Below are 9,462 nucleotides of genomic sequence, written 5' to 3'. Positions count from 1 at the left end.
CGTGACCACGACACGTCTCCCTTCATCAACAGGGCTGCCATGAACGAAGCGACCCCTGCCACGCGAAGCGGCACCGCCGCGGCTGCGGGGGTCGCGACGTGTTTACGGGGACGGCCGTGTCCACGCTTGGGCGCTGGAGAGCTGGGCCCCTCGCGGGGAGCCTTCCCCTTCTCCGCGGCGGAGAACCTCTTCGACGGCGCCATTGGTGTCGCTACTGGCAAACGAGCAAAGGAGGAGAAGCGAGCGGAATGGGAAGAGATGGGCGACGGGGGCTCTACTCCCCCTCCCCATTTATAGCAGGAGAAGGCCAACCAGCGCCCCCCACGATCACAGGTAATGATGGTTTTTCCTTGCATGCAGCAGGGACTCGTCAAGTCGGGCAGTTGCCGAGGCAGCGTGGGGAAGCGGAGATGCCCACGTCCAATCAACCGCCACGCGTCGACCAAGGCCGCAAGCTATTGGGCCTCGCGGTGCTCCGCACTTGCCCTTTGGCTTCGCCTCGAAGCCAAGCCCGAGCGCGCCTTGGGCCCTGGGCTACTGTCGGCGTTCTGGGAACGGGGGTCCCCAGACCTGCCTGCCTGCGGCCCGCGGCGTGACTCTGTGAGCGGGCCCGTATGGGCCACCTTCACCAACAAGCATTCGAGACCCTCGCGAGGGACCAAGCCTCGTGAGGCGGATGATGCAAACCTCCTCGGGAGCGGCCATGCCAGGCTGGCTCGCGAGGGGCGGAGAGATCAAGGCAAAGCAAACCTCGCGAGGTTCCAAAGACGTGAGCCATGACGATTGAGACCAGGCGGGCGCCAGCGCACACAATGCCCTTGTTTCCTCTTTGGTGCTAAGGAGGCAAGTGCAGACGAAGAGTACCGAGGTGTCAGGCAAAGGTTTCGTATCGGTGCAATGAGACCAAGACCAGCAGGGCAGCAAGACGGAGGTCACCATGGAGCCCAAGGCGGCGCCACCACCAGAGCCTTTGGTAGGCGAAGATTGCTTTTGTCAAGATAACTTGTACTAGTTGTCCCCTTTCAAATTGGCCGTTGTTGGCTCCCTTCCCGCTCAATATTTGGGGAGAGGACCAGGGCCTCTATAAATAGGGCTAGCCACCACAGTAGGAGGCAACTCGAGCTGAGCCTCAGCCATCTCATCTTGGACTAGATCCAACCCATCCTCACACCCACCAAGCACAAGAACACCTCACCTCAGGAGGCTGTTCTACCCCTTGTACTGTTCATCCCCAGCCTCAGAGGCAATCCACCACACCACACTGGAGTAGGGTATTACACCACAATGGTGGCCCGAACCAGTATAAATCTTGTGTCTCTTGTGTTGCGAGTTCATCGAGCTAGCCTTTGAGATCGTGCCGAGGTTGAGGGCGTGATTTGGTAGGGGGAGATCTTCGTGCGCACCCCAGTGTTCAACCCTTGAGGGTTTTGCCAGAACCCGAGATCTGACAGACGGGTGCACTGTAGCCACGTCGGCCCTAGTCAGTAGGGTCGGTGGGGCACTATTGCCATGCCTCGGCTGACCAGAGGAGTTGGTGGGGTACTATTGCCTCGCTCATCCTTGAATGGAGACTCGTCCCATCGTACGGCCGGGATGGGATGGGAGCTGACCCGTGGCTGGGTTGAGGAACACCGCAAGGGAGGGCTGGCTTGTTGGAGAAGTCTTGGTCATGCCGGGTTCGGCCGTCTTGTGCCAGCCGTTGGGGCCGGGTTGAGGGACTTGGCCGGGTTGAGCAACCCGGCCAAGTGCAAGCCGGATTGAGCGGCGTTGCTGGCCCTGATCTTTTTGAAAAGGATCCATGTTCTGTTGCCTGCCTGGGTTCATCCCCTCGACAGGGCTACATTGACGAGCGGCAGGATGAAAACAAAAGCTACCCACAGCGTCGTCTGCTCCAACAGATTCGACGGCGAGGCCCTTGATCCCACACCCCCAGACGCATTCAGGCCAACCAGCCAGACCGCCCCTCTCGAGGACGGGATGGGATGGCCAGAGAAGCCGAATATTCACTTGCCCCCCTTGCCGAAGAGGCAAGGAACTACTGCAACCAGAACTCCAATATGATATGCGGCACGACCTAACTACCAGAGCAGGCCAAGAAAGATCCATCTACAGTTCTAGAGGGTACACTCCCGTAGGACGGGATGGATACCAAGCCTGTTGTGACCAAAACTATAGAGCCTGGGAGCAGCATCGTGTCCGGATGACAGCCGATCTCCAGCGCGATGTGGCCGGGTTCAGGGGTGCCGCACACCCAATGTGTTTTATAGATGAAGTGATGCAGCATCAGTTCCTCGATGGGTTTTAACCCGTAAACATCGAGCAATATGACGGGACAACAGACCCGGCCATGTGGATTGAACACTTCCTTCTCCACATTCATATGGCCCGAGGAGATGATCTCCATGCCATAAAATACTTGCCATTAAAGCTTAAAGGCCCAACACGACACTAGTTAAATAGCGTACTCAAAAACTCCATCGGGAACTGGGAGGAGCTCGAGGATGCTTTCCGAGGTAACTTTCAAGCCACCTATGTCCGGCCACCAGACGCCAATGATTTAAGCCACGTTGTTCAACAACCTGGTGAGTCAGCCCGACAATTTTGGAATCAGTTTTTGACCAAGAAGAACCAAATCATCGACTGTCTAGATGCTGAGGCAATAGCCGCTTTGAGACACAGCATCCAGGACGAATGGCTAGCTCGTCAGCTCGGCCAAGACAAGTCAAAAACAATGCCAGCCCTTACCTCACTCATGACCGGCTTTTGCATGGCGAAGACAGTTGGTTAGCTCGTAGAAGCAACAATCCCGAAGATCCAGGCACCTCAGAAGTCCGGGATGGAAACAGGAAACCATGATGCAACAAGAATAAGCATCAGCACAACGGCGGTGAAGCCGAGGATACAACAGTAAATGCCTGATTTAGCAACTCCAAATCAGAACCGCTGAAGAAGCCCTCCAAAGGGAACCGGGACGTCCCTATTGCGTTGGACAAAATCCTGGATAGGCCCTGCCAGATCCTAGATAGGCCCGGTCAAGGATCAAACACAGCAACACAACCTTTAAAGGAATAATCCTAGGCGTCAAGGCATGCTACACAGGAACCGTCACTCTGGAGGTTGTCTTCGGCTTGCCCGACAACTTCCGTAGCGAGGATTTGATCTTTGACATCGTGCCTTTCCGCAGTGGTTACCAGCATTCGCCCGCTTCAACGATGTTCCCCACTATGCATATCTAAAGCTTAACGTGCCCGGACCCAAGGGTGTCATCACCGTCAATGGAAACACCGAGCTCTCACATCGAACCGAGGAGCACACAGTAGCTCTGGCAGCCGAAGTCCAGATCGCAAAGATGCGCCAAAGTCCCGGTTCGCCGTCAAGGCACGGGAGGCGAGCAAACGAGCCAAAGCCCTATCTCAGCTCCCAGAGTCTTGCCACGCTCAACATAAATAGGAACATGCCCCCCCAAAGCATGGCCCTGTTAGCCGTCGAGTATGTGCATCAAATGCACAATTTCGCGCTCAAAATACCTTGGGCAGCGGTGGGGACCGACTATCCAAGAGCGAAATGCTCGGCCCGACCGAGTTGTGGTCAAACACGTGTTCAATCAATAATAGGTGCCATCTAGGACCTACCTAGCATCAAGCTAATTATTATGCCGACCTCTCAAGACTCTCTCTCTCAAGGGACCATCCGCTGATACCTATCTCCTTCAAGGAGCCAACTCCCCCCCACCCCTCAATAGCAATGGCGCAGACATGCAGCAGGGTACATTAGGGACGTCAAACCACTCATGAAGGCCCTGCGTAAACCATTCCTCTGTCAAGTTTATTTTTAAGCATAGTATCTATAAAAGTTGCTTTGGCAGTTTCGGTTGCACGGTTAGACGTTGTCGGGGGAAACGACACCTACATGATCACGAGGAATACCTTTTGCTACAGTTTGCGGGCGCGGGGCTGTGGAAAGAGCAGGATTGAGAGATCAACATAGGGGGATTATCTAGGTTCGGGTCGCAAGGGACGCGTAATACCCTACTCCTGTTGGTTTCTATTTATCTAGTGTTCTTGGACTAGCTACAAGGCGTGCAGGGTCCAAAAAGTCTGAATCCTTCCTCAGTACGCCGCGGTCCTCCTTTGACAGTCAAAAGGGGCTGCCACAGTGGCACACAGGAGGGGGAAAGATGTACAGTAGTCGAGTCTATCTCCTGGCACCGTAGGACAAACGCATTTAATGCGCTGTTGACGTGCCCTACTTGCTTTATCAGGAACGGCAAGGAAGCTCGTCCCAGCTGCCGCCGGCTCGCCTAGCTTCAACGCGCGTCCGAGCTGACGAGGCGAGTAGGACCACGCTGGCTGGCTGGCTGCTGAGTTGGTGCAGTGGTAGAGTCTTCACGAAGATCTGCACGCCACCACGCAGGTGCTTGCTGAGTTGGCCTAGAGGCCGCACGTCGCCATGCAGGTGCTCGCCTAGTTGGTGGGCTGGCAGCTACATGGAAACGGCGGTGGAGTCTTGGCTGGTGTGGGCCTGGCTGCGGCCCAGCGGATATCTTCGGCAAGGGTCTTGTCGGGGCCCCGGCTAGGGTCTTGCCACGGTCTCGTGGGCGTCCCCGGCAAGGGTCTTGCCGGGGGGGCCTCGTGGGTATCCTCGGCAAGGATCTCGCCGAGGATCTCCGTCTTCTGATTCTCATCTAATCTTGCATGTTCTGGGTCTTCACGAAGATCTGCATGCCACCACGGAGGCGCCTCCCGAGCTTTGGTTCCAATGTGGTTGAGGGCGTTGGAATTCTTAGGCTCAAGGGTGGCAACCCTACTGGCGTTGGGCAAGTTGCCCCAGCAAGGTTCTGGTCGAGGCTGTCGAGGCCGCCCCGGCAAGGGCCTTGCTGGGGGACTCCACCTCGCCCTTCTACCCTTTGTGTTTCTGGCTTGGCGTTGCTCTGGTTGTCTTGTGGCTTTGCTTCCTTCCTCTGCCCTGCTAAGTGTGGCCGCAGGCACAGCTCCAACTGCCCGCGCACATGTAAAGGGGTACAAAATAGGACCCCTCCTTTTGTGCACCGACAGGAGCCCCCGGGACAGGGCCACTCATAAGCGCGACGCATTGTTGGGCTTGGCCCAAAATGGTGCGCGGGCATGCGGGGCCGAGTTTTACCGCAGTAACTCCCTCGCTCGTTGCGCTTCCCCACGACCCGTGTTGAATGCGTGACGCGGGGGTCGGGCGCGTGACGTGGGGGTCATGCGTGGGGCAGTTGCTGCCCTCATGCATCACATCATAGTAAATGGTAAAGAGTCGGCCGGCGCCTTCCCCTAAAAACGCAGGCACGCTGCTCATTTACCCTCTGCGCCTCTTCCAATCTCCGAACTGTCGTTCCCCTCTTCTTCCTCAGGCGAAAGATTTGAAGTTCTTGCCTCTACTTGATGCCGCTTCGCCCCCATTACTCATGATCCTCCGCCCCTCCTAGTTGCCATGGCTCCCAAAACCAGCAGGGGCAAGGGAGCGGCCAAGGATGCCGGGGAGAAGGAGGCGCCAGAGAGTGAGTCGGCGGTGCGGCGGACGCAGCTCGCCTACTTCCCGTTGATAGTCGATGCGGTCCACCTCAAGAACTTCTTCTTGCCCCTGTGGGGGAGTAAGACGACGGGGCACCCTGCCACGCGCATCGTCCCCACCGATTTTGCCAAGGATGGCCCAAATTGGTACCCCTTTTTTGTCGATTTCTTCTCTTGCGGGCTCTGCCCCCCTTTCTCTGACTTCTTCAACGACGTCATGCACACCTACGGCTTCCATCTTTTGGATCTCACGCCGAGTGTCGTGGCGTGCATGGCTCTCTTTGCCCACCTCTGCGAGGGCTTTGCCGAGGTGCTCCCTAGCACGGCGCTCTTCCGCCACTACTTCTACCCTCGCCTCCAACCAAGGGGCGCCATCTCTGGGAGCATCGCCTGGATCCCGAGGACCCAGGAGAAAGGTACATACCCGGAGGTGCCCAGAAGGAGAGGTGGGAGGAGTGGCGGGGCCGATGGTGCTGGATCGAGGAGAAGGACCCGCAGGAGTTCTGCCGGGTTCGTCAGAGCCCACTGTCCTGCCGCCAGGACTGGAGCGACCTCGACGCCAATGATAAGAAGCTCACGGTCGCCACCACCAGGATCCATCGCCTCACCATGGCTGGGCTCACCCTCGAGATGATTGGGGCAGACTTCATCCGGCACCGAATCGCCCACTACACAACAAGGGGAGGCCGGCTTGGGATTTCAGGAATGCGGCCGACATCATGAGGCTCCGACCTGGCTTGAAGCAAAACTTCACGGTGATGGGGCACGCCCATTTCTATCAAAGGCTCTTTCAGCTCGACGTGGACAGCGACGGCAGGTGTGAGAGGACCGGCAGGGCCGCGAAGGCCGGCAAGGCCGTCAAGGGGCCCTTGTTTAGGTTGTCGGCGGGAGTGGTCCCGCTGAGCAACAACTCTCGTCAATCCGCCATCGTTGCCATGATGCCGGACTTCAACGCGCATGGCATTGACCCGGCCTGGGCCGAGCCGCCAGCGGAGAGGGTGCAGGAGTTCTTCGACACTTTGTCGGTGGCTTATGTCCGCGACGAGCCGCTGCTCATCCAGGACACCACCAAGGTGGAGCTGGACAACATCGCCGCTAGGGCGGCAGAGGTGGCGCTCGGCAGGGAGGCCGGCAGTGCGGGCGGCGTGGAGGACGAGGCTGACGCGGCCGCGGAGGTGAGGGAGCTCGCCTAGTGGGCGGAGTCTGCCGGGGAAGCCAGCAGCGCCAACACCGAGGCCCCCCTTGTTGAAGACGCGGGCGACGAGTCATCCAAAGGGGAGGTCGAGGTGAACGACTCCCCCGGTCGTAGGGAGGTAGCGCGTCCAGCGGCGGGCCAGCTCTGGTGAGCCGGTCCGGCCCAGTAGGACCTCACAATGGCAGCCGCCCCAGGAGCAGCTCGTGCGTGAGACGAGGGCGATGAAGGCCGCGGCAGCGCCGAAGGCGGTGAAGGCCGCGGTGGCAAAGAGGAAGGCGACTGCTTCCTCCTCGTCCAAGTGGTACCGGACCCCATCTCCTTCCCCTTCGGACCACAGCTTGGAGGCCGAGTTTGACCTCGGATCTTTCAGCCCTCCGAGGAAGAGGAAACTAGTGGAGGAAGAGTAAGTATTTTGCCCCCCACATCATCTCCTGATCTTACTCTAGCATTATCCTTCTTTGATCTGATGTTATCTCCACAGGGACGTGGAGACGCTGGCCCAGAGGGTGGCGAAGAGGGCCAAGGCCTCGACGGGCGACAAGCCCCTGGTGGGTACTTCGCATACACCGCTGCTGGTAGATAACAGCCCGGATAGCAGCCCCCGGCGTAGCCCCCGCTTCAGCCCCCAACGTAAGCTCATCACTCACTCCTCCATTCACGAACATTGGGGTATGAATCCTTGACGCTGATCTTGTTGGGTTTGCAGGAGAAGAACGGCAGCAGGAGGAGCCACCTAGGGCCACCCCCAACATGCCGCCCCTCTCAACTACGCCGCCCCGAGGGGCGTCCCCGGCAAGGGCATCAACCATCGAGCCCACGCATATGGAGGAGGGGGAGGCGAATTTGGGTGCTGGGGGTTCTGCCCCGACAACGAATCCTGGCGGGGAGGGCGCCACTTCTTCCCATCCTGGTGTGGGTAAGTTATGTGCTTTTTGTCCCTGTTCTTTCTTCTTCTTTTTGAACCTCGACCTTGGCTCTGCCTCATTCCCCTTCTTGATATACAGACCCCTCTTCGGCGGACCGGGGGGACATTGACACCGTCATCGAGGAGGTCACCAGGGACATCGAGGCCGAGGCCGACAAGATCGCTGCCGAGGAGGCTGCCAAGACCGCCGCTAAGGATGTCGCCAAGGGGCCTGCCGGGGAGGCCGGCAAGGCCACTGCTGAGGAGGCCGGCAAGGCCGCTGCTGAGGAGGCTGGCACGGGGCCTACCGGGGAGGGGGTGGTTGATGACCAACCTTCCTCCTCCTCTGCCTCTTGCTCGGGAAAGTACCAGAAGGTGAGCGACAACCTGTTCGTCCACCTCCCAGGGACGGCGAGCACCAGGGCGCCCACTGAGGGGGAGGTGTTCGATGACGAGGTGCTCGCCGCCGCCGGGCATGAGGTTGTTGATGAACCGAGCGCCAGTGGCGGCGGTTCCCAAGAGGAGCAGCTCCTTCGGGCCATGAGCGCCAACTTCCAGAAGCTCCAGGCGCTTCACTGAGCTCGTCTGGACAAGGCAAAGTCCAGGATGACGGCGGTGGACAAGGCGGAGGCGGATCTCGCGGGGTGCATCACCGAGACGCAGGCCTGGTTCCGCTAGGCCCACAAGGAACTGAAGGTTGCCCAGGATTTGCTGGCAGAGTGCAAACAGGAGCATGTCCTGAAGCAGGCTGATGTCGAGAAGGCCCAGGAGGTGGCGAAGGAATAGGCCACCAAGGACGAGGCCGCTCGGCACCAGCACCAGGCCGAGCTGAACTCCCAGGAGGAGGACCTTGCCACTCATGAGGAGGCGCTTGCCGCCACCCTCCGCAGCAAGGACGAGGAGGTTGAGAAGCTCGTCGCGTAGCAGACTCAGGAGCTGGAGCAGAGGCACAAGGAGGCACTCAATGCTCAAGCACTGGTCTATGCCAGCAAGGTGAAGGAGCTGGAGGTGGAGCGGGATGGGCTGAAGAAACAGGTCCTCGAGCTGGAGAAGGAGAAGGACACAATCAACGGTGCTCTGGTGGAGGCGCAGGCCACAGTCCTTGTCAAGGCGAGTTGCTCTCTAAGGCCAATGACTCCATCAAAGACCTGAAGCAGAAGCTGGAGGGTATTGAGGGGACGCTTTCGGAGGTCAGGGCCAAAGAAGAGACCCTGACCAAGGACATGGAGGAGGAGAGGCAAATGCGGAGGAATGAGGCTGCCGAACACAAGGACTACGTGGAGGGCATAAACCGTTGGGTCAGCCACCTCGCCGACGTTGCCGGCAGGACCACCAAGAAGCTGGCTGCCATGGGGATGCCAAACGTGAGGTATGCCCCGGAGCAGAACGTGAGTCCAATGCCAAGCTGACCCTGTTCTTCGAGGGCGTCCTTGGAGCCATGGAGCAGCTCCGCTCCAACCGGGCAATTTATTTGGCCAACGAGTCTCGGAGGCTCTGCCGGGGCGCCCTGACCAAGGTGCTCACCAAGGTGGCATTCTGGAACCCTACCGTCAACTTTGCCAACGCGTTGGAGAGCTTGCCGGAGGAGGCGGACCTCACGGTGCTCAAGGAGCGTATCAAGCCCATCATCGACTGCGTCGACGGTGTTGAGAGGGTGGAGGGCCAGCGCCAGGACTAGGCACCCCGTTTCTCATCCCTGCTGCGAGTTCCAGACCAAGACAATTTTATCTTAATTTAGAACCGCAGCGTTTATTTGATGTATTATAACTCTGTAGTATTTCAAGATCAAGCACGCTATCTTCCTGTTAGATCTCTCTTTGTATGTT

This window comes from Aegilops tauschii, chromosome 4, assembly GCF_002575655.3.
Source record: "Aegilops tauschii subsp. strangulata cultivar AL8/78 chromosome 4, Aet v6.0, whole genome shotgun sequence".
Classification (NCBI taxonomy): domain Eukaryota; kingdom Viridiplantae; phylum Streptophyta; class Magnoliopsida; order Poales; family Poaceae; genus Aegilops; species Aegilops tauschii.
This window is presented reverse-complemented; position numbering follows the sequence as displayed.